The 26,106-nt window shown below is 38.0% G+C and overlaps 1 long non-coding RNA gene across 2 annotated transcripts in view; it reads right to left on the reverse strand.

The window, feature by feature from the left end:
- The window catches only part of LOC112446332 (uncharacterized), a 133,335-nt gene that overhangs the window by 41,433 nt on the left and 65,796 nt on the right, over positions 1–26,106 (reverse strand). For both annotated transcript variants that reach the window (XR_003034262.2, XR_003034263.2), the window contains one exon: positions 17,947–18,000. This is a non-coding gene — a long non-coding RNA (uncharacterized lncRNA). The remainder of the gene's footprint in view (positions 1–17,946; positions 18,001–26,106) is intronic.

Below are 26,106 nucleotides of genomic sequence, written 5' to 3' on the forward strand. Positions count from 1 at the left end.
CCCAAACCCTAGGGTTATATACCAGGCTACCACTGTACTGATTCAGCCTTTTTGCTGCAGTTAGTAGAGTAAGAAATTCTGTAAGTGAGCTAAGCCATTTAGAATCAAAAGGCTTACCTTGTGAATCTTACTACTGTTTTGCCGGGACTCTTTACCTATAACCTCTCCAACTGTTCAGGGAGACACAAATGGGCAATGAGGAATAGAGTCAGTTCCAATGAGGGAGAAAAAGACAGGAACTGGCTTGTCTTGCTTGTTCCTGAAAGCCCTAATTTCAGAGGTGATCAGTATGTGTTTAAAAAAAAAAAATAGTGTTTTTTAATATGCCTAGTTCTGTGTTCTCTTGTGCTAAGTCATGCTCAACTTAACGCGACCCCATTGAGTGTAGCCTGCCAGGCTCCTCTGTCCTTGGGATTATCCTGACAAGAATAATGGAGTGGGTTGCCCTTTGGGGATCTTCTCACCCACGGTTTAAACCCACATCTCCTGCATTGGCAGGCTGATTCTTTACTGCGGAGCCACCAGAGAAGCAGGTAATAATGCCTAAGCCATTACTAACATATCTAAACTATTATATGTATATTGAACTTCTAAAGTTGGTTCAAATAAAAACACTCAAGAAAAATATGAATGTAGCAGTATTTCACTTCAAGAAAGTTAGAGATACCAAGAGAACATTTCATGCAAAGATGGGAACAATAAAGGACAGAAATGGTATGGATCTAACAGAAGCAGAACATATTAAGAAGAGGTGGCAAGAATACACAGAACTATACAAAAAACATCTTCACAACTCGGATAACCACGATGGTGTGATCATTCACCTAAAGCCAGACATCCTGGAATGCGAAGTTAAATGGGCCTTCGGAAGCATCACAATGAACAAAACTAGTGGAGGTGATGGAATTCCAGTTGAGCTACTTCAAATCCTAAAAGATGATGCTGTGAAAGTGCTTCGCTCAGTATGTCAGCAAATTTGGAAAACTCAGCAGTGGCCACAGGACCGGAAAAGGTCAGTTTTCATTCCAGTCCCAAAGAAAGGCAATGCCAAAGAATGCTTAAACTACCGCACAATTATACTCATCTCACACACTAGCAAAATAATTCTTAAAATTCTCCAAGCCAGGTTTCAATAGTATGTGAACCGTGAACTTCCAGATGTTCAAGCTGGATTTAGGAAAGGCAGAGGAACCAGAGATCAAATTGCCAACATCCGTTGGATCATCAATAAAGCAAGAGAGTTCCAGAAAAACATCTACTCCTGCTTTGACTATGCCAAAACCTTTGACTGTGTGGATCACAATAAACTGTGGAAAATTCTTCAAGAGATGGGAATATCAGACCGCCTGACCTGCCTCTTGAGAAATTTGCATGAAGGCCAGGAAGCAACAGTTAGAACTGGACATGGAACAACATACTGGTTCCATATAGGAAAAGGAGTTCGTCAAGGCTATATATTGTCACCCTGCTTATTTAACTTATATGCAGAGTACTTCATGTGAAATGCCAGGCTGGATGAAGCACAAGCTGGAATCAAGATTGCTGGGAGAAATATCAATAACCTCAGATATGCAGATGATACCACCTTTATGGCAGAAAGTGAAGAAGAACTAAAGAGCCTCTTGATGAAAATGAAAGAGGAGAGTTAAAAAGCTGATTTAAAACTCAACATTCAGTAAACTAAGATCATGGTATCTGGTCCCATCAGCTCATGGTGAATAGATGGGGAAGCAATGGAAACAGTGACAGACTTTATCTTTTTGGATCCAAAATCACTGCAGGTGGTGAATGCAACCATGAAATTAAAAGATGCTTGCTCCTTGGAAGGAAAGTTATGACCAACCTAGATAGCAGATTAAAAAGTAGAGACAATACTTTGCCAACAAAGGTCCATCTAGTCAAAGCTATGGTTTTTCCAATAGTCTTGTATGGATGTGAGAGTTGGACTATAAAGAAAGCTGAGCGCCATAGAATTGATGCTTTTGAACTGTGGTGTTGGAGAAGACTCTTGAGAGTCCCTTGGATTGCAAGGAGATCCAACCAGTCCATCCTAAAGGAAATCAGTTCTGAATATTCATTTGAAGGATTGATGCTGAAGCTGAAACTCCAGTACTTTGGCCACTTGATGCAAATAACTGAGTCATTGAAAAAGACCCTGATGCTGGGAAAGATTGAAGGCAGGAGGAAAAGGGGATGACAGAGGATGAGATGCTTGGATGGCATCACTGACTCAATGGACATGAGTTTGAGTAAACTCAGGGTCATAGACATGGAGGCCTGGCATGCTGCAGCCCATGGGGTCGCAAATACTTAGACACAACTGAGCAACTGAACTGAACAGAACAGTGACATTTCTCTTGAAAAAGACAACACTCACTTCTTGGTTAATTCTTTTCTGTCGCAAAGACAATGAGATGCATGACAATGCTTCTGTCTCTTCCTCTTCTATACTAAGAACTGAGACATACATTCAGACAACTTTATAAAGCACACTGTGACTATTCATCAACCACAAAATCAAAATCTTAAGGCTACATCTGATCAGAATATTTTCATTGCAATTATCTCATCAGATGACAGAAATGTGACTTAAAGTAGCTCCTGGTGAAATACTTGCCTTTGCAACTGAGGCACACCTAACCTATGTAATTTTAGTTTAGATGCTATTTTCCAGGATTCAGGTGATGTCATCAGGATCTGGTTTCTCTGAGTTGAGAAGTACTAATAGACAGGATTTTAAGTCAAATCAGGATTTGAGGCCCAACTCTACTGTATTTTGGAAATATTAGAGAAAGCATGAATTCTGTGAATTTCAATTTGCTTATTTGAAAACTGGGGATAATAATAGCTTTTGAAATAGGATCAAAAGAGACTATAAAGGAAAGTGTTGTTAAAATTCTAAGGTATTATATAAACATTAATGATAAAAGCACAAGACTTTTCCTCCTAATAGGGTGTTAAAAGAAATTCCAGTAACAAATTACTCTTATAAGGACACATGTTGGATTTAGGGCCCACCCACATCCAGGATAATCTCTCAAGATCCTTATTTATATCTGCAAAGACCTTATTTTCAACTAAAGGCCCCATTCATGTGTACCAAGGCTAGGACTTGGATACACATTTGAGGCTACTATATGGGGTATATGTACAATCTTTGCAACTTTTCTGCAAATATAAAATTATCCCAGAATAAAAGATTTATTCATAAAAAGGAGGGGGCAGTGGTTAAGTGGAATCAGTATAATGGATGTGAAATCTTACACATTGAAAAAATACTTCCTCAGAGACAAAAGGAAAGAAGGGGAGAAGAGGACTGAAAACAGATATTTAGAGGTTTAGGCAAGATATTAAGATGGCTCATGGCAGAAGAATCCCATTCACTCTAAATATGAGGTGTTTTATAAGCAAAAAAGGGAGAGAGTGAGAGTGAATGAGTTTGAAGATAATACGATAAGACCTCTGAGGAGAGGATGCACTTTCCAAAAGCTGAAAAGACTAGAGCACTAAACCTTCCTGGGCTCCAACTGAAGTCATCAACCATGACTAAGCAACGGTGTCAGTTAAGTTAGGTCATTTGCTCCAGCAGGCCTCAGCAGCTTGTGCACAGTAGCGGATAAAGAGGGTGGCTTGAGTGATCTAAGGAGAGGATTGGCCAATAGATACAGTGACAGGTATGTTAGTGATGAACAAACCAAAATATTTAACATTGAGACCCAGGATAGATGGGAAAGGGAGTAAAGACTGCTAGAATCATTTTCCCAATGTTTTCTTCTAGAAGTTTTATAGTTTCAGGTCTTATATTTTAAATCTCTGGTCCATTTCAAGTTAATTTTTGTGGATGGCATTCACAAAATGCCGTTTTTCCTCTGCAAAATGCAGTTTCATTTCTCTGCATGTGGACATCCACCTTTCCCAACACCATTTATTATAGAGAGGATCCTTGATCCATGGTGTGTTTTGGGCACCCTTTCAAAAATTAGTTGACCATGTACGTAAGAGTTACCATCCAGGCCTACTATTCTGTTCCACAGATTTATGTGCCTGTCTTTTATGCCAGTACCATATGGTTTGAGGAAAATCTGAAAGTGATAGAGCAGTTCTTTTCAGACTTGTATGTACATATGAAGCACCTGGGGATCTTGTTAAACTGTGGATTAAATTTGGGGAGGGACTCTCAAGTGAGGCCAACACCACCACGATTCCACCAAACTCATTTTGAGAAGCAAGACAACCTAGAGATCCTGAGGATGTCACAATGCAGAAAAGAGAGGCATACAACTGTGGCAAGAAATGAAACTGGGAATTCAAAGATTCGGTTTTCTGAAATAGATTAGTGCTAGAGGATGACGGAGCCCAGACAGTTGTCCTGGGCATGAGTGGTGGAAATCAAGTGGCAGCAAATTTTGTTTGAAGAGTGTCTGAGGTGTTTGGTGGGTCTTCCCTATAGACACTTATGTCACATGAAATGAGGACAGTTTGAGTCCAGAGAAACACAGTCAGGTATTAAATTCTTCAATGTCTTTTAAGAGGAAAGACATAGAGACTACTGAAAGGTAATATAACCCAGGGAATCTGAAGAGCAGATATGTTTCCATTCATATTTTGGAAGTGAAACTCTCCGGAAAACACTGACCCCAGTTTCTAAGACACAGAGAGGTGAAAGAATGAACAGTCCCAATCAAAGTTTGGAGGGAAGTTTTTCAAATAAACTTCATTAATGACTCAGACTTACTAATAAATTCCAGTTAAATAAGAACATGGTAAACAAAATTACCCTGCTTATTTAACTTATATGCGGAGTATATCATGCGAAATGTTAGGCTGGATGAAGCACAAGCTGGAATCAAGATTCCCGGGAGAAATATCAATAACCTCAGATATGCAGATGACACCACCTTTATGGCAGAAAGCAAAGAAGAACTAAAGAGCCTCTTGATGAAAGTGAAAGAGGAAAGTTAAAAAGTTGACTTAAAACTCAACATTCAGAAAACTAAAATCATGGCATCCAGTCCCATCACTTCAAGGCAAAGGGATGAGGAAATAATGGGCTCCAAAATCACTGCAGATAGTGACTGCAGCCATGAAATTAAAAGTCACTTGCTCCTTCTAAGAAAAGCTATGACCAGCCTAGACAGCATATTCAAAAGCAGAGACAATACTTTACCAACAAGGGTCCGCCTAGTCAAAGCTATGGCTTTTTTCCAGTAGTCATGTATGGATGTGAGAGTTGGACTATAAGGAAAGCTGAGTACTGAAGAATTGATGCTTTTGAACTGTGGTGTTGGAGAAGACTCTTGAGAGTTCCTTGGACTGCAAGGAAATCCAACCAGTCCATCCTAAAGGAAATCAGTCCTGAATATTCATTGGAAGGACTGATGCTGAAGCTGAAACTCCAATACTTTGGCCACCTGATGTGAAGAACTGACTCATTGAAAAAGACCCTGACGCTGGGAAAGATTGAAGGGAGGAGGAAACGGGGATGACAGAGGATGAGATGGTTGGATGGCATCACCAATGCAATGGACATGAGTTTGAGTAAACTCAGAGAGTTGGTGATGGACAGGGAGGCCTGTCATGCTGCAGTCCACGGGGTCACAAAGAGTTGGACACAACTGACTAATTGAACTGAACTGAAACAAAATCAATTAAAAGGCTCAATGTTATCAGGAAAACTGAAGGTGCAGGATGTAAAGTTTGTGGGGAGTCAATAGGAGAAGGCTGGAATGAGATGGAGGGAATGAGAAGAAACCTTGTCTTGTGGTACTTGCCCCTCTGATGAGGACTTGGGAAAGCTGGGAAGAGAGAGGAAGAGTGGAGAGCTAGACAGGGAGGCCATAAATGAAGTCAATATATTCCCAGGACTTAGGAAAAAATCACTAATAAAAAAAACTGTTTCTCTCCAAAATACACAATTCCTAGTTCTACACATGGATATAAACAAGAAACAGCAAGAGTGCTTCTCTGATGATCTTTAAGTTCTAAGAAAGATGGTATCTGTTCAGGAGCAATGGATTGAAGACTTCACAGGAATACAATTATCAGATTTACTTTAAATTTTGAAATATAAAAAGGTGGCTTTTTTACCTCCTGCTGTTGATTCTCATGGAAATTATGCTTATCATAGGTTTTGGGAAATGTAGCTTGGGGCCCTGTGGTGATTGACAGGAGCGCTAACAGTGGATGTAGTCCAGAATGGTGGATTAGAGATGAGACCTTTAAAGCTGTCCTGCATTCTAATTAGATGATAGTCATGAAAGATGTAAGCTTCAGACATTGACATTGTCACTTCAGGCAAGGACAAAAGTCATCTAACTTATATTAATATGAGAAAAGTTTAAATCTGTTCATTTAATATGGGAAAGTTTAGGCAAACTTTCATTAGCTTTTTGGGTTGATAAATGAAAGACTGCAAGACTCTAAAAGCCACATCATTTATTCTATAAGTTAACAAAGACTGAAAATCATCTTATGGTAAATCACCATTTTTATCAGTAAAAATATCTTTGTACTGGAGCAAACAGAATATTTTATTATCATCTTTAGAATCTTTCTCATATTATTTTTAAAGACATATACATTTTGCCTATTCCATAAATTAAAGTTAGGAGAAAATAGTAAGGAGCTGAAAAATCTGGAGTTAATATGGAAAATATTTGTATCCTTAAATATATATATTTGTTTTCAGTGTTTTTTTCTCCCTAATCCTTTGGGTTAATGTGGTATATTTATAGTTTTAAGCTCTTCAGTCTAGTCCTCTCTAACTTTATTATACTCTTGCCTACAGTGATTTAAAGACATAAGATCAAGACTTAGATTTAATTATTAAGATAATTCCTATAGTCTATTTTATTTTTAAATTGCAGTGCTTTCACCCTGTTTATGGGTTAGAGTGCAGTGTTACAAGGCTTCTACAGAATTAAAGATACATTTAAATTCTATACAATTTCAGTGGTGGGTCTGGGAAAAAGGCAAATCAAAAATTGCTATACCTTTTGAAAAGAACTAAGTTACAACTTGCTTGTTAACCAGCAATGTGTCCAGAGCTTGGACTTATTTATTTAGCAAGCAGATGTTGACCTTAACTACATCCCAGAAAGTGTGCCAAGTGTTTTTTGTTTTTTGTTTTTTCCACAAAGTATGGAAGATGATTCTTTTTGTTACAGAGTCTACAGCTTAACTGAAGAACAGAACATATAGGGCTTACAAAGATCATCATCAAAGCAGCATATGATTAAATGCAGACACTAATATCATTTCCTTTACTAAACATTTAGATATTTTCTTAAAATAGCTGATCTTTAGAATATTACTAAATACTTTTCCCTCTAGAAAATCCCAATTTATTCTAGAGTAAGTTCTTGAGGCTTACCTCTATTTTGTCAAGGTCTTAGTCTTGAATCATTTCTTTTAGTGTCTAGCACACAATAGGAACACAACAAAGGATTGAATGAATGGATGAGTGACTAAATTAAAGAATGTTGAGAGAAAATGAAAAATATATAACTTTCTCAGATGTTTCTGTTTTATCTGAACATGAGAAAATTTTATTTAAATATACATTAAGTTAAATCCATGTTTTCATCACTGTTTCTCAAAACAAAGCCAGACATTAAATCCAACTAAAGTATCTTGGAAATTTTCCTTCAAAAGCAGTAACATTCACTCCATCTATAATTTGTTTTACCTAAATGAAATATCTATAGAGTGATGCTAGAATGATTTTCTTAGTAATATCATCTTGGATGTATGCCTTCTTCACATTTATCATTTATTACCTAATTTTTTTATATAACTAGAAACCGGAAGCACACTTGTAATGTCCTACATCAATAATGACCGACATTAGTCCTTAATATTTCCCTTCTCTGGACCAAGCTTGCTCTTAATCTCCCCTTGTTTTTGAAGGATGTTGCCCTCTTCCTTGACAATCTTCTTCAAATATGGACTCTGTGGGAGAGGGAGAGGGTGGGAAGATCTGAGAGAATGGCATTGAAATATGTAAAATATCATGTATGAAACGAGTTGCCAGTCCAGGTTCGATGCACGATACTGGATGCTTGGGGCTAGTGCACTGGGACGACCCAGAGGGATGGTATGGGGAGGGAGGAGGGAGGAGGGTTCAGGATGGGGAACACATGTATACCTTTGGCAGATTCATTTTGATATTTGGCAAAACTAATACAATTATGTAAAGTTTAAAAATAAAATAAAATTATTAAAAAAAAAACAAAACAATGTCATGTTCTGAGTCAATCCTCACTATAATGATCCATTTCTCTTAATGCTATTTATTTCTGCAAATTTAGGATTATCTTTAAATCATTTTTTCACTTTAACATGACTTTTAATAGTCTTGATATTATAGAGTAATAAGAATAAATTATGGGGGGGAAGTAATGGTCCAATCTAGTAATATTTTTAATGATATTTTTCTCCCATGCACTTGTCCTCACTTTAAAGCCAGGATCACTATGCCATCTCTTTCTATTCCTGCCAGAAGGTAGCTACAAAAGGAAATTCTAAGGAACAACTGAAAAAAAGTTAACAAAAGGCATAATAAATATTAATAAGCCTGAAAAATATTCAACCAACAGCCTATTGTTATTATTTACATCAAAAGAAAACATGGGAACTAAGCCTCAAAAGCAAAAATGAAGGGGAAAAAATTAATACAACAGAACTTAGAAATTAGATGAAACATCAGAAAACTGAAAGGGGTTCAAAGGAGAAATCAGAATATCCAGAAGGAAGTAAGGATGACAAGAGTTACAAATATGCTATGGTATGAAGCAACCGGTAACTATATCATAAAGAATTCACATTCTTTACTTTAAAAAATAATTCCTTCAGGCTTCACTTCTTCATTAAAGGCATGCTGCTAAGTCGCTTCAGTCATGTCCGACTCTGTGCGACCCCATAGACGGCAGCCCACCAGGCTCCCCCTTCCCTGGGATTCTCCAGGCAAGAACGCTGGAGTAGGTTGCCATTTCCTTCTCCAATGCATGAAAGTGAAAAGTGAAAGTGAAGTCACTGTCGTGTCTGACTCTTAGTGACCCCATGGACTGCAGCCTACCAGGCTCCTCCGCCCATGAGATTTTCCGAGCCATGTGGCAGAGCTGTTCTCCTGGGTTCCCTTACCCTACTGCTCTCCACCCCGGTGCCCATTCCCAATAAAATCGCTTGCTTTGTCAGCACATGTGTCTCCTTGGACAATTCATCTCCGAGTGTTAGACAAGAGCCCAGTTTCAGGCCCTGGAAGGGGTCCGCCTTCCTGCAACAAATGGTGACTCTGGTGGGGACTCTTCTTCACTGAGACTAACATCCTGACCACTCAGGGTACTCAGGGGCCAGCTTGCCTGCCAATGGACCAGACCCAGCGGCCACAACTGGGACCCCTTTGTCCCTGGTCTCCTCCTAATGTGGCCAACTGGCCAGAGTGCCCCGACCGGTAAGGAACAAGAGACTTTATTGACCTCTCTCCCATTCCCTCTCTCTTTCCTCTCCTTAACCCTTCTTATCCTTCCCCGTTTTCTAGTCCCCTAGTCCTGAATGCAGGAATCTGGTCAAAGGGCCTCAGCCTGAGCTGAGGATTAGAGACTTATCACCTCCTCTTGGCAGAGAACTCGAATTCTGGTTTTGGTCTGGTCTGATTTCTGGTAGGGCCGAGTTCCAGTCCTCCCTTCTCTGGAGGCCCAGGGTAAACTCCCATAACGCCTGGGTATCTGCAGGCGGCAGGAGACGTCTGTAAGGCCACCCCTTTTGCCCCTCTCTCCCGCCTCCTCCCCCTTCTTCTTTCAATCTGGATTCCTTTCCTCCCTTTGAAATCCTTGAAGACCTGAGATATTTTCCTTTACTCTGTTAGTACTTGGATCTGAAGTTCTGTGTCTCTATAGGAGGTTTTCTGAGAGATTGTATTAAATGCATGAAGTAGTTCAAATATGAATTAACTAGTTATTCATGCATTCATTCATCAGAAATAAAACATCCTTAGTCATCAAAGAATGCAACTGACTTCTAGAAAGGGTCTTTCTTTGATGGCCCCAATACATGGTGCATTCCATAAGGATTTCATAAAGTTCCAGTTTCTTTCCCCGTATAGGTTCCAATTATTTCGTATCTCTTATCATTACTTAAGATTTCTGGCAAGATCTAAAAAAAAGTGAGTCATAGGCAAGACGTTACCAGAAAGAATGAGAAAGATACTATACAGTTTGTTATTGGTGTATTGCCCATGTCACCAAAAGGTGCACAGCGTAATCTTTAGATGGCAAAGACATTCTTCTTTGATTCACTCCTGTATTCCTATTACCAAAAACTGCATGGCATATAGGTGTTGAAAAAAATGCAGATTAAAATTGGATGCCTTCACAGGGATATTCATAAAACTGGTTCACTAATTAGGTGTGTCTTTAGAAACGTTTTAATACTTTCTATTACTCATTATAGCATCCATTCAAGATGAGCTTCTCTGGTGGCTAAGTGCTAAAAAATCCACCTGCCAATGCTGGAGACACTGGTTCAATCCCTGCGTCAGGAAGATTCTCTGGAGAAGCAGATGGCAACCTGCTCCAGTATTCTTGCCTGGGAAATCCCATGGACAGAAGAGCCTGGCAGGCTACAGTCCATGGGATTGCAAGAGTTGGACATGACTTAGTGACTAAATCACCACCACCAATACTCATTATTCAGTGTTTAAGAAGTAGTGTAGTCACAAAATGAATAGCAAATTCACACAAGGAATATTATGTTCAAGTATATTCACATAACATATATCAGCATTAACATGGAGAAAACAATTTCTCTGAAAACTGAGAATTAGTGAAAAAATAATTTACTAGGAAATAGATTAGAAATTTAAAAAGCATTTAAAAATGTGGCAAATTTGCCAATTCATAGCTCATATAATAGAGTTCACAGCATGGAGAAATGCAGGGAGTTTCCTACCTAATAAGCAAGGGAAAATTTTTACAGAATCAAACAAAACAAAACAAAAAACAAACAATAAGCAAACTGATATTCTATAAAATAAAAATTAAAAAGACTTTAACAGAAAAATCTAATACACAGGATTTAACTGGGCAGAGAACTCGAATTCTGGTTTTGAAAGCATTCTTAGCTCTAAGAAATTATTATACAAAAATGAGGACTTCCGGATTGGAAGGACTTCCTGAACATTGAGTACATGAAGGAAGGAAATAAAGATTCAGGACTATGAAACAAGTTGGACAATGAAATCTCGATTAGTATAAGAGATGTTTCAAAAGGAAAATAAAAGAATGTGGGAAAAGGCCAAGTTATAGAAGAAGCTTATTGAAGAATAATGGGTTTTCAGTGCCTGTCTGATGAGTGGATGAATGGGGGACAAACAAGTAACAATACATGTATGTTTTAGCTGTTTTAAATAACTATATATTTAACAAAAAAACATGTTTTGTTCTACAGAAATGGTTCTCAAAGTGAGACAGTATAAGAAATCCAAAGTCTTAAATTCAGTCCACAAGTTGAGGTGATTTTCTCTGAGAACATAGCTTTGTAATATATCCACATCTATAACATAAAGTTTGTCCATGGTAAGAAATAACCATTTTCTTAAAACATGACATGAAAATTACTTATTGTGATAAACAATCATGCTGAGGATGTATAAAATGTTTTTCATACTTCTTTTGTACTGTTAATGTAATACACAAACAACTTGGAAAAGATACAGGGTACTGATGGGGAAATTTAATAAAATAAGCTTATCATTACATGTTAAATAAATAATCCCTTGGAAGAAAAGGGAGGTAGCTAGACAAGGGCAAAAAATAGAAGACAGAAAAAAAAAATAAAGAAGGAGAGGGAGAAGAGGGAGGAGAGGGTATGGGGAGGAGGGGAGAGAGGAAGCAAACGAGACTGCCTACTGTTCTCAGCTTGACTAAACTTCAGATAGGTTTCCTCTGGACCTCCTGTTCTTAGAGCATATACTTTAGAGAACTTTTCTTTGTAAATTCTTTCCCTGCCCCACTGAGATGTATGTAAATCTTTTCAAAGCTTCTTGATTGTTTGAAACCCAGGAATCTTTCTCCAGGGCCTAGGAGCCATCTCTTCGAAATGTAAACATCAGGGGAAATAGTGTCCCAACTTTCTACTAGTGTGGAGAGATAGGAGACTAACCCCAGTGTGCCGAACTTGCTTCAAGTATTAAAACTGTCTCCTGTCTCAGGTTTCCCTAGAGGTCCAGTGGTAAGGAATCTTCCTGCCAATGCAGGGGACACGAATTCCATCACTGGTCTGGGAAGATTCCACATGCCACGGAGCAACTAAGCCTGTGTGCTACAACTACTGAAGCCCTCGTGCCTAGAGTCTATTGGTGCTCTGCAACTAATAAGAGAAGCCGCCACAATGAGAGGCCCATGCTCTGCAATAAAGAGTAGCCCCAATCTGCTGCAACTAGAGAAAACCCATGTAGCAGTGAAGACGCAGCCCAACCGAAAGGAAATAAATAAATACATAAATACATAAACTATCTCCTGTCCTAAAGACAAGAAAATTTACTTTTCCTTTGGGTAAAGCCTATCATCTAACAAACTCAGATGGCCTATGTTCTCTCACTCACCTCAGTCTTTAAAACTCTCACAACCTTTGCTTTTGGTGGGGTTGAACTCAGAGTGAGTTCTGGTCTTTCTCTCTCTTATTGCAATAACCTTGAATACAAAGTCTTCCTTCCCTGTTTAAATTTGTTACTTTTTTAAAGATGGAAGAAAAGCAAATTTTTGACAGAAAAGAAGAGAGATAAATAATTACTAGTTTAAAGGCATAATAAATGAGAGCTTTTTTAATCACATGGTTTTAACTAATCATTTGCTGCTACTGCTGCTAAGTCGCGTCAGTCCTGTCCGACTCTGTGCGACCCCATAGACAGCAGCCCACCAGGCTCTGCCATCCTTGGGATTCTCCAGGCAAGAACACTGGAGTGGCTTGTCATTTCCTTCTCCAATGCATGAAAGGGAAAAGTGAAAGTGAAGTCACTCAGTCATGTCCGACTCTTCGCAACCCCATGGACTGCAGCCTACCAGGCTCCTCCATCCATGGGATTTTTCAGGCAAGAGTACTGGAGTGGGTTGCCATTGCCTTCTCCGAACTAATCATTTAGTAGATACTGAAGCACTAACTTATCAAGGATGCTAAACCACTGTAAAGTGAATACATTATCAAGCATGAATCATTTCTCAATATCTCAGGTGGCTATAAAGTAGGCTCAACTAAGAGGCATTTGGGACAGTGCCAGCTGATTGTGAGGAGGAAGAAATCAGGACAGAAAAGAACAGGTAGTAAATTCAAATGCCACCAACCCAGGTATAGTGCCAACTGCTGAAGATGACTTTTGGTCTGATGTTCATCATCCCAGTGCTAGGAAGACTCACACTTGGTTCAACCAGGTACTGCAGTCCAAGCCAACATATAGAGTACTGCAACAGAAATTCAGAGCACATGTTGGTTGAAGCTGAGTTGGTTCCAAGAGTATTTTCAGTAGTCAGGGAACAGAGAGCTGTGTGTATTATTCTTGTCAAAAGGACATGGCAAGGACCCAAGGGAGAACAAGCCAGAGAAACAGAAGCCAAAGACCATCAGGTGGCCTGAACAACTCCATGAGAGGACATAGGCAATTCAGTGGACATATATACTGCTTGCAGCAGGCATCCTTGGAATTTTGATTCTGTCAACAAGACTAATTCTGCATTCCAAGGTGAGTGGGCAGAGACTCAAATACACATCCAATAATTGTTATGGTCTTAGATGCTGGGAGGTAGTGATGGGAAATGATGATGGGTCAATGAAATGGACTAAGCCTTCAGGTGGAGAGAACAGACACTAACATAAAGAGATGGGCAAGACTGAACACTTAAACTGTCTCCTTCCTTATTCCAAGGTGCTAGGCATTGTTCTTTTAAGCTTCTTAAGAACTTTTGAAAATTCCTGCTACTTTTGTCTCCAGGGGCAAGCACAGATATTTATTTAAAGGTGTGATACATGGAACTTTTTCATCAACTCACAAAATGTGAACCCTTCCCAGAAAGCAAAACAACATACTCCTATTGTCTTTCATTTCCAAGTGCCAGAGGGGAATAGCTTTTAATAAATACTTTTACACTGCACTTCAGTTGAATTGCTATCATGTGAAACAGGCCTGAGGAGAATAACACATTGCCAAATTCCCTCCAGTGAGTGCAAAATAATACTGTAGGGTCTGGCAGAGAAATAAAATGGAAATCTGATTACTTTGTTTTATTCTATATGGAGATAATGTGTGAGTACATTTAAATACATAATTCAGTGCATTTCAGCTATAGCCATAGATGATGATTTAATGTCAGCCTAACACTAACCTTGCAACATGAGAGCTGCATTTAGAGCTGACAACTAAAAAGAAAGTTGATGAAATTACACTTTATTTTATTTTCTGCAGAGCTAAGCAGACCTGTTTATTCCATTCCTAATGCCAGCTACCACTATAAATTTGAAGAAACTAAACCTACCCAGAAAAGGCCATACATATTAATAAAGCCAAAGGAACTGTCTGCTTATCATACTGGAATAGATTCAAAGAATAAATAAAAAATAAATAAAATATGGAGATCATTTTCATGGGTCAAACTACAGTAAGTGACTTATAGTCCAAATAGATTTCTAATAAATTACCTTTTAATTATATAAAATCCATCATTGTGTTAAAGATAAGTAAATTGCTACTTTTGAAGGAATGTAGAATAGAAAACGCAGTGCAGAAGATAATTTGTAAAAGTTAAGAGTGTAGGAGGCTACTAGTAAGATATTAGGTAGAGACTATCAACATTCTTCAGTAATACTGTAGGAGAGCTGAAATATATTACACTGGGAAACAGTTGTAATAATTTTAAGATGATTATTTAAAAAATTGGTTTCTCCCATTTTATGTATTTTACTTACTTCTTTGGTAACAAGTATAGTGTAGTCAGAAAGTTGAGGCATTGTCTAGTTTAATTCTAACACTAATTTTCAGGCCACAGATATAGCAGATGAGACATTATTAGGAGACGTCCAGAATGCTGTGAACATGGTGAACATGTGAAATGTTTAATAATGCCCATGTAAGATTCAGGTTATGTTGTAATATTCACATCTGAAAAGCAGTCTCCTTTCAAAGGTCAGTTTTCCAACTCCTACTTCTGTGACTTAAGGCTGAGGAGACAATTGGATCTCCTCCCACAACAGAAGGAAATAAAAATAAAAATTTAAGGATTTCATATAATGTTCTTACTTCCTTACTTTAATGACTTTTTTTTTGATAGAAATTTTTATTAAAAAAAAAAGAATTAAGAACTAATATAATGAATAACATGGGAAAATAAACTCCAATTTTACTTCTAATTTACACAAATAAAAGGGCTAGTCTTAAAAGTAAATTATCTTTGACATAATCAACTTTTGAGTTTCAAAACATTTCTTTTGCTGATTACATATTTTCAGTTGGCTTACAGGGTAGCTTTTAGCAGTGCTTATCTATTTATGCTTAATTAATAAATTATAGCTTATCTTGTTTTCAAACAACAAAAAAAAAGGTATTTGAAGCAACCATCTTTAGGTTTGTCCTGGCTGCAGGTTTTTTTTTTTTTTTTAATTCATTTAATTCCAAATTGTAATATATAAAAATATCTGCCTTAATTGCTACTGCTGCTACTTCTATGTCTACTATTCTGCCACCGCTACTCTTCATGTTGCTTCTACCTCTGCTTCTTTATAGTTACACAGATTGCACTGAACTGAACAAGGGGTTTGGAAATGTCTGTGTTTACCTGGGACATTCTAGAATTATTTCGTCTGCTACATTTGGTGCAGAGTGATTTGGCTCTGAGACCAGGGGACTTCATGGTGCCCACATGGTGAGGTGACTCTGATCTCATGCTACTTTGGATTCTCTTTTCAAGGTCAAGGCTTCTTCTCAGTCCCCAAGACTGACAGGTATATTCTCTAAGGGTCTTCACCAATCACAAGTTCTACAGCTCATTGTTTTCACTAGTCACTTCTACCCTTCTCCAAAGAACTCTGGCTTTATCATTAGTGATTTTAGCTGTCACCTCTTCTTGATGGCCACTTCGGCTCTGGAGAAAATTGCCAAACTGCATACCTCCGGATCCACCCTGTGGTCTCATGATTCTCAGGTCTCATTCAGTTCAGTTCAGTCACTCAGTCGTGTCCGACTCTTTGCGACCCCATGAATCACAGCACATCAGGCCTCCCTGTCCATCACCAACTCCCAGAGTTCACTCAGACTCACGTCCATCGAGTTAGTGATGCCATCCAGCCATCTTATCCTCTGTCGTCCCCTTCTCCTCCTGCCCCCAATCCCTCCCAGCATCAGGGGCTTTTCCAATGAGTCAACTCTTTGCATGAAGTAGCCAAAGTACTGGAGTTTCAGCTTTAGCATCATTCCTTCCAAAGAAATCCCAGGGCTGATCTCCTTCAGAATGGACTGGTCAGGTCTCATTAGGGTCCGTTTAGTTTATTAATTCTCACAATGAGTGAGACATTTTGAAACCTGGAGCCTAAAAGTGCCTAATATACAGAAACTGTTATTCATATCAAATGGCTGCCATATTGTTCCAGAACTCTTCTCTGTATTTTCAATCTTCTCTTTTTGTTAAGGGTATGCTCTCAGAATGAATCTAGATGATAACAAACAACATGCCTGACCCAGCAGTTTCATTTGTCACAACTCTGAATATTGCTGTTGTATCTTTAGGTGGCATTTCTGCATTGAATTGAGCCAGTGGGCTGTTTAATACCAGTGCAGTCTATCTGAATTCATATAAACCCAACATCTCCACGCATACAGGATTTTGAAAGAGTTAAAAATAAGACCAGTTAAAATTCAGAGTATAGCTAACCAATACACATAGGTCCAAAGTCTCTCATGACAAGAAATGTAAACTAAAATACTTTAATTCTCAGATTTCTTTAAGAATTAAAATATTCAATAATATTCAGTCACTTTCATTTCTATTAATTCTTGCTGAAGAATTGGTGAAATTGTGACAATCCTATATCAATTTCTTCAACTATAAATGGAAATAATAATACTTATTTATAGTATAAGCATATCATATACTTAGCTTTATACAAATGCTCATTTACGTATACAAGCATATGTATAAGCATATACAAAGTAATTAGAATTGTATCTGAAACATAAAACTCTAATGTTAGCTATCATTATTATTATTATCTACATTTAAAATAAGCAGACCTACGACTTAGCAACTTCATTTATAGGAATTTATCCCAGAAATAGAGGCAGACTAGGCTTTGTGAGGTCAGAAACTTAAGTCACTTAATGCCATCTTAAAGATAGCATCTTTAAGAAAAAGAACACAGCAAAATGAATTCAAAATCATTACAAAAGTGAATATATATAATAAGAAAAAAATTAAACCAAATTATAGGAGTCTTAAAAATCAGGTCCCTCCTTTTTTAAAAGCTTTCTTTAGAAAAAAAAAAAAAAAAAAGCTTTCTTTAGGAAAACCATCAGAAATACTCATGTAAAAATGTTTTCTGTTTGCATCCTGATATCCTCTTGCACCAAAAAATCCTCCACACCTCTCAGCATTCAGAGAACCATGCAAGTGACACGTCCTAAAGCTTCTACTTCATTGTATTCATAGTAAACCCACCTCTGCCAAGAAGAATGCACATGTGTAATCAGGATATCTTTAAAAGTCTACTACTTAAAGATATGTATGTTCATATACTCATTAAATTTAGTAGACATATAGATACAAATAAGAGGTTGTTTACTACAGCATGGCTTATACTAGCAAACAGAGAAAAAAATAAGGTCTATTAATAGGCAGCAAAGCATAATGGCTGAAAGAGTGAAGTCTGAAGTCAGAGGGACTTGGGTTAAATCAAAGCTCCACTACTCACCGCTGTTTGACTTGAAGCAAGTTACTTAACCTCTCTGTTCTTATGTTTCATTATCTGTAAAATAGGGATAATAATATTTTCTATGTCATTATGTTATTATGAAAAGTCAATGAGGTGATATTTATAAAGGGCATGTAACAGTGCTTGGCACATAGTAAATGTTATTTAAATATGAAATAAATATGAATCTACTTGGAAACTAATTAAGTCCATTACATCCATACAGTAAAATACTATGGACTTCACTGGCGATCCAGGGGTCAAGACTTTGTGTTCCCAGTGCAGGGGGCATGGGTTCCATCCTTGATCAGGGAAGATCCCACATGCTGTGTGGTGTGCCCCCCTCCAAATAAATCAGCACAATAGAATTCTATACAGACAATTAAAAAGTAAAGATAAATTTATATTAAAATTAGATAATGATATTGAAAGCTGTTGTATAAGAAAGGGAAATTACAAACTACAAAATTCAATATATCAAGGATGAGGGAAGAAAAAGAGAGACTTTCTTTTATGCTACTTACAGGTATAGGTAGAGTAGTTCAATATCATACTATTCAGAGATATTATTTGTGTCTAATGTGAAGAAAAATATGTAAACAATTCATGACAGTACAGCATTCATACTTAAGGAAGTTTAAAAACAAATAGTTCCACAATTTTTTTAACCTTCTTCCCATAGGAAAATGAGGTCTATTTCCTCCTCTTTGAACCTAGGCTTTGTCTCTGTTCTACTTGCAGAATAGGATGAGAGTGACACTACCCAGTTTCTGGACTCAGGTTATGAGAAACCTGTTTCCACTTTCTGGTATCTGGTATCTTGGGATATTCATTATCAAACCCAGCTTCTGTTCTGAGGAAGCCAAGGCCACATGAAAAGCCCATCTACAGATGTTTGGGCTGACAACCAAGCTGAGGCCCACTAAACATCCTGCATTAACTACTTAACATCTGTGCTAATATGGCTTTTGATGTAAGCCCTACCCCTCTTTTCAGCTGAGGTCCTAGACCTCATGCAGCAAAGACAAGCCACCAACACTTTACTCTGTCCAAATTCTTGTTCCCAGAGGTTTTGAACATTAGGACCAGTTTGATGGCATTAAATTTAATGCTGGTTATTATACTATAGATAGACAACAGGCAGGTAACTAGAATATATATGTTTTTCTCATGATCTATTTTATATGCTCTCAGTCAGTGACAGTATCTTCTTATCCAACTATACTTCCAACTTGTGAGTATCTAGAGTATAAATGGACTCAGTGAGGTCTATGGCATAAATTGGGTGAGGTCTGTATCTTCCATTATCTGCTGTATGATGATTTGTCTTTCTGCCATTTGTCTATGGATGAGCAAATAAATTAAATTAACCTCATTGAAAGCTTGTTAATGACAGGGCTGGACCTGATGCAAAGGGAAAAGTTTTCGCCGCTGCTGAAAATACAAGTTTGGTGAATGCACTAAGGGCTTTGAGAGAATAGTAAAAGAAATCTAGGCAAATCTCACCCAGTAATTGAGAACTAAAGGAAGTGTTTGATATCATAAAGGACATGTTAGACTTAACTGTAATCTGGAAAGGACTGGGCAATAGTTGCATGAAATCATTGGAAAGCTGGAAGAAACCTTGGTCAAAGGCATGACATCAGTCTAGGAAATTAAATGAACGTGGAGTCATTGCCTTTGCATGGTGCATGACGCATACATCCATGTGGAAGGTACCCTATACTGTGTTTGTGTGGATTCTTTCCAGGAACCCTACTGCTCTATCAAACTGTGCATGGGTCTGAGATCACTAGACTCTGTGTGTGCATGCATTTCCTCAAATGCATGTCTATATGAATCAAAAATGCCTACATATATGTTCAAGAAATTCATAATAGTGGTTAATAACAATTCCTTTTGGAGAGTCTAGGTACAGGATTTAGGGAAGCAGATGGTCTGTGGGAAGAGTGGAGAAACAATTTTTTAATTTCTTTTTTTTTTACAAGAAGAATATTGCTTATGTAATTTAAATTTAAAAATTGATTTTAAATAAATGAGTCTAATTAGAAGCATGGAGTTTATAATTTCACTTCTTGGTTTTCTCACAGATAACATGGCAGTGTTTTTTCCTGGCAAGTTTTCCTCTACTCCCTTTTTGAAAATGACAGTACTAGAGAGTGAGTTGTAAGTATTCCTTTTCAACATGGAATGGTTATAAAATGTCAGACCCTTCCACTTTTTCTTTTTATTATTTAGCTCTAAAGATTTCCAGGTTCTAAAAATAAGATAAACTTCTCTCCTGAGTTTATGTACCTTGGACATATTTTAAGTATACAGTGGTCATTTATGAAGTGCGTATCTAAAGGTGGACATCAAAACTGTGTTTGCAATAATCATTTTTCTTTTCAAGCTATCTCAGAGTGATCCCAGGAAATGTTCCTTCATGATCAAAGCAAATCATCGCCTGGAAAAATGCACTATTTTCAGTTAACTCTGCTATAAGCAAGTGCCAAATGCATTTGAAGACAGAATGTTTCACACTAGAGAAAGTTAAGTACAGCACTAAAAAGCAGCCATGAGATCACCAGGAGAATCTACACAGAAAACATGTGGGCAGACTGCACATATTTATTCAGGGCAAAAGCACCATCAATGCGCACAACTTAGCTTTATATATCCCACAACATGCCCCAGAGAACAACTGAGACTTGAAAAAGACAGAAGGCAAATATGCATGCCTCCCAACTGTCAAAGCAGGCAGTTGGGCAACTATATTAATCATGATGTAAACGCTCTGTAGCATATTCTGTTTCAATGGCATTACATTTCTTTCTAACCCCTGTGGAAAAGAATATAATCCCTAAGAAAAATGGGCAATTTGTACTTGAACTAACTTTAAAGCCCTGACTAAGGACAGATACTGTAGTGTTTCTGTCTCAGTGGATAATAATTCCTGTTAAGAAGACCACAGGCTATAGAAGAAGCTGTAGATGCAAACTAACACAGCAGCTTATGATTAGGGAAAGCTGGTCATGACAAACACATTCTTTCTTTCTTCTCTTCCCACCTCAATTAATATCAACTTCATCACGCCTGACTATCGGGAGCACAAGGGAGGGAAAGGGAAATATACTTTATTAACTCAACAACAGTTACATCCTTGCTACTAATTATGACTCAAAAAATCACCTTTCATTTGCTACACAGCTTGTCCACACTACTCTGCCACTAAAGCAGTAATTTTTGGAAGTGAGATGTGGGAAGAAAATATTGAAATTCCACTTATCCTATTCTAGAAATAGAAAAAGGCAATTAAGCTTTACTAATATTTACTGTTGAATGATCCTGGGTTTCCACCCTCAGTCTATATGTCAGAGAGTCACATGTGACATATGCTCCACACAGGATATGGAAGGAAGGGTGAGACTTCCTCCAACTTGCCGTTCTCACTGGTTCCTTAGATTTCAACATATTGCAATGAATTACAGATTGTGTATGCCTAGTTAGAAGGTCTACAGCCTATATTTATAAGGTTTTCAACAAAACTAAATCTTCTCAGCATGGTCAAAGGGCTTCTAAAAACATCTCTGCAAAGAAACTCAGATCAAAGATAAAACTAATAATGCGAGTTCAAGTAGATAAAAAATAAAGTAACAGAGTTAGCACATCTATGCTTAATATGAATTCTTTGCTGTGTTGTAAATTAAAAACAACAATGATTTAATCATATGTGGATCTATGTCAATCCCCTCAATTATAAATTATTTAAAGTCTTCCACAATATTCTCTAATAATGAACTTCTTTTAATTGCACATTATTCTTTGAGATAGTAATTAGAGATAGTTTATATATAGATAGTTTAGGGAATGTATATATATATATATACATATGTTTAAACATATATATATATATGTTGCTACACAGCTTGTATGTGTATATATATATATATATATGTTTGTATGTATAGATATTGGAGAAGGAAATAGCCACCCATTCTAGTATTCTTGCCTGGAGAATTCCATGGACAGAGGAGCCTGGCAGGCTACAGTCCATGGGTTCACAAAAAGCCAGACATGACTGAAGTGACTGAGCACAGCACATGTATAGATATAACTTATAAATACATATATAAATATGTATTGGGGAATGCATACTGAGTTTTTTAATGATAGATGCATATATTCAAAAATATTGAGGCCGCTTGTCAAAAAAAGAACAAGGGGCAGGAGAGAATTAAGAGCATGTAAGTTCTTAATTTCTAGATGATTTGTTCTGAAATGCTGACAAAGCTCATTTCAGCAAGAAACCACTAAGTTAAGCAGCTATACATTAAAGGGATTACTTTTTTAAAGTACCTTGTTTTGCAAACTTTGGCCTACTCACCTCCAGAGCCATTTTCTTGAAGTGATTAACTTAAGAAATGCATGATGACACACTGGATTCCAAAAGAAAATGTTGATTCACTTAAATAAGTGAGTAATCTCCATCTTTCTTAAGCAATTTAAATGGAAATGATCCATTTTATGTTTTGTTTCTGTGTCTTCTCTTAGGAGAAATGTGCATATTATTTCACAGTGAAAGTAGAAAAGATGGCTTAGAAATTAATATTTACCAGGAAAAACACAGGCAAGGACTGTCTCTGCTCTTTTCCCATCATACAGATGGAAGAGATATCAGAAATCAGCCATTGCAGCCCTCTCCATTGTGCAGACAGGTGTGGCAGGACTGCACAGTTCATTAGCCTACAAAACCAGGACCAAACTCTTTTGACTCATGAACCAGTTATTCTCCAATGAAAGGAGACCAAAGCAGAAACACTGTGGTATTCCTAGAGAGGAGTCTGCTCAAAAAGTTAACTCATATACAACTGGTTTTCCTAAAGGAACTACCTTCCATAGAAATAAAAATAGGAAAAGAGAATGGACATAAAAAGAAGAAAAACAATAATTTTAGGACATGAAACAGTCTTTACATGTGGTTTTAAAGTGATTGCACAACTAACTGATTGCCAACTGGGAATGGTGCACATTTTCATTCTTTGTACAGAATCTCTTTGTATAGTTATGCTCTGGAAATGTTAGAAGATGAAGCACATTTAAGATGGTTTTACCTAGCATAAAGAGTGTAGTGTACTCCACTTGTACTTAATGTACCCCCAGAAAAGTGTGCAGATTTTCCTTGGCTTTGGTGACCCAGTGACGTTTTTATTTTTTTGGTATTATATCTTTCTCTAGTGGGAATAGTTTTACCTTCAAATGAATTTGGCACTTGTGAGTAGCTGAATTAACTAGAAACAATGTACTTTTTCAGGAAGTGATTTACCTTAATTATACAAGATTCCCCAAGAAATCTTTTGAGCTCCTCACCAACCTAAAGTAAGGTTTTTAAAAATATATATATAGTATCTTGGAGGTTCTGATTCGTTGAATCTGGGAACTACCATTTTTAGGAAGCACCTCTGTGATTCTGATGTAGGATCATACTTTCAAAAATACTGCTTTGTAAGAAACTTTCCAAGTGCTTATTTTAGAGGCAATTCCCTTAAAACGGGGCAAGTACAATATTCCTATAATGTGTTCAGTGCAATAACTGCTTGATATTGTGTAAGCAGATGATCTACTTATTTAAATGAATTTCTCAGTTTGACAATGTGGAATCACATTTGTTGTTGTCATTCAGTTGCTCAGTCATATCCAACTCTTTGCTACCCCATGGACAGCAGCACACCAAGCTTCCCTGTCCTTCACCATCTCCCGGAGCTTGCTCAAACTCATGTCCATTGAGTCGGTGATGCCATCCAACCATCTCATCCTATATCATTCTCTTCTCTCCTGCCTTCAAGCCTTCCCAGCATCAGGGTCTTTTCCAACGAGTCAGCTCTTTGTGTAAGGTGGCCAAGTATTGGAGCTTCAGCCTCAGCATCAATCTTTCCAATGAATATTCATGGTTGATACCCTTTAGGATTGACTAGTTTGATCTCCTTGCAGTCCAAGGGACTCTCAAGAGTCTTCTCCAGCACCACAGTCTGAAGGCATCAATTCTTCAGTGCTCAGACTATTTTATTGTCTAGCTGTCACATCCATACATGACTACTAGTAAAACCATAGCTTTGACTACACAGACTTTTGTCAGCAAAGTAATGTGTCTGCTTTTAAATATGCTGTCTAGATTTATCTTAGCTTTTCTTCCACAGAGCAAGTGTCTTTTAACTGCATGACTGCAGTCACCAAGCACAGTGATTTTGGAGCCCAATACTACATCTTCATAAAATCAAAATCATATACTACCTGTTACAAAGAAGAATGTTTTCAGAGGTCACAGAAGTTATAATACATAACTTGAAATACACTATTGTAGGAGTTCCCTAACTAAATATTAATTCTGAAATGCTTTTTACTTGGCTTCAAATAGTTCCCATTGTTTAAGAATAAATAACATAAAGGAGCATGTAATAAAGAAAGCATTTTGCCCTTCAGATAAGTCTATCACAGAACTTGTCAGGATATGGAAATGAAGAACTCCTACATGACATTACTTCTCCCATTTATGACTCCCACCAAATCCAAAACTCCTAATAATACCTATGAGCCTCTATTGATCAGGGTTATCTAGAAGAATGGCGTTAGTCCATCAATGGCCATTAATGTGTAAATGCAGATTGACTTAGCAAACAGTAATGAGAAGGCTGAGCGCCCAAAGAATTGATGCTTTTGAACTGCGGTGCTGAAGAAGACTCTTGAGATTCCCTTGAACAGCAAAGAGATCAAACCAGTTAATCCTAAAGACAGCCAACCCTGAATATTCATTGGAAGGACTGATGCTGAAGCTGAAACTCCAATACTTTGGCCACCTGATGCCAAGAGCCAACTCATTGGAATGAGAATGTATGCTGGGAGAGATTGAGAGCAGGAGGAGAATGGACGACAAAGGATGAGATGGTTGGATGGAATCAGTGACTCAACAGACATGAGTTTGAGCAAATTCAGGGAGACAGTGAAGGACAGGCAAGCCTGGAGTGCTGCAGTCCATGAGGTCTCAAAGACACACAACTTAGCGACTGAACAACAAGCAAGATAAGGAACTAATATCTTAATGAGAATGCAACCAAGCTGGTAAAGAATCAGCCTGCAATGCAGGAGACCCCAGTTCAATTCCTGGGTTGGGAAGTTCCTCTGGAGAAGGGATAGGCTACCTACCCACTCCAGTATTCTTGGGCATCCCTGGTGGCTCAGAAGGTAAAGAATCTGCTTGCAATGCGGGAGACCTGGGTTCCATCCCTGGGTTGGAAAGATCCCCTGGAGGAGGGCATGGCAACCCACTCTAGTATTCTTGCCTGGAGAATCCCCATGGACAGAGGAGCCTGACAGGTTACAGTTCATGGGGTCTCAAAGAATCGGACACAACTGAGCACCTAAGCACAGCACAAAGATCTAGATTAGATTCCCGGTTGTGTGCTCTGGGCCTGGGGAGGTCTGGAGCAGCAGCTGGATTCTCCCAGCCTAGAGAAGCATGAGCAAACTGAAGCCAGCAGCGTGCAAGAAGAGAAATGATAAGAAAGGAAGGATCTGTTAAACTAAGACTACTTCACAATTTTGACCTTTTCCCAGGGCCCTTTCATATTGAACATTTAAAATGACCTGGCTTCTTCTAGTAGAAGCTGCCTGGCTGAGAGAGATGGCCCACATTTGCAAAAACAAAACAGAATTATAATCCAAGCCCTAATAGCAGCTGTGTGATCTTGTAGAAAACATCACCTCTGTACCTCTCAGTTTCCCATCTGTAAGAGGGGGATATGAATTCCTGTTCCTGGACCTTTGAGAATTAAAGAGATGGGTATGTAAAGTTCCTGATATGGTGCTTCTTCTCTTCATCTGCTCATCTGTTTTCCTCCATCTGCTCACCTTTCAGTGCAGGAAAAAGGAAAGGGGGGAGGCACTTTCCCTGGTGGTACAACTGAAGCATCTGTGAGATTTTTCTGATTTTCCTTACAAATGGGATTTCCCAGTTAGCACAGTGTAAAGAATCAGCCTGCTGATGCAGGAGCCACAGGAGACCAGGGTTCCATCCCTGAGTTGGGAAGATGCCCTGGAGAAGGAAATGGCAACCCACTCCAGTATTCTTTGCCTGGGAAATCCCATGGTCAGAGGAGCTTGGCAGGCTACAGTCTATGAGGTTGC

Source organism: Bos taurus, chromosome 4, assembly GCF_002263795.3.
Source record: "Bos taurus isolate L1 Dominette 01449 registration number 42190680 breed Hereford chromosome 4, ARS-UCD2.0, whole genome shotgun sequence".
Classification (NCBI taxonomy): domain Eukaryota; kingdom Metazoa; phylum Chordata; class Mammalia; order Artiodactyla; family Bovidae; genus Bos; species Bos taurus.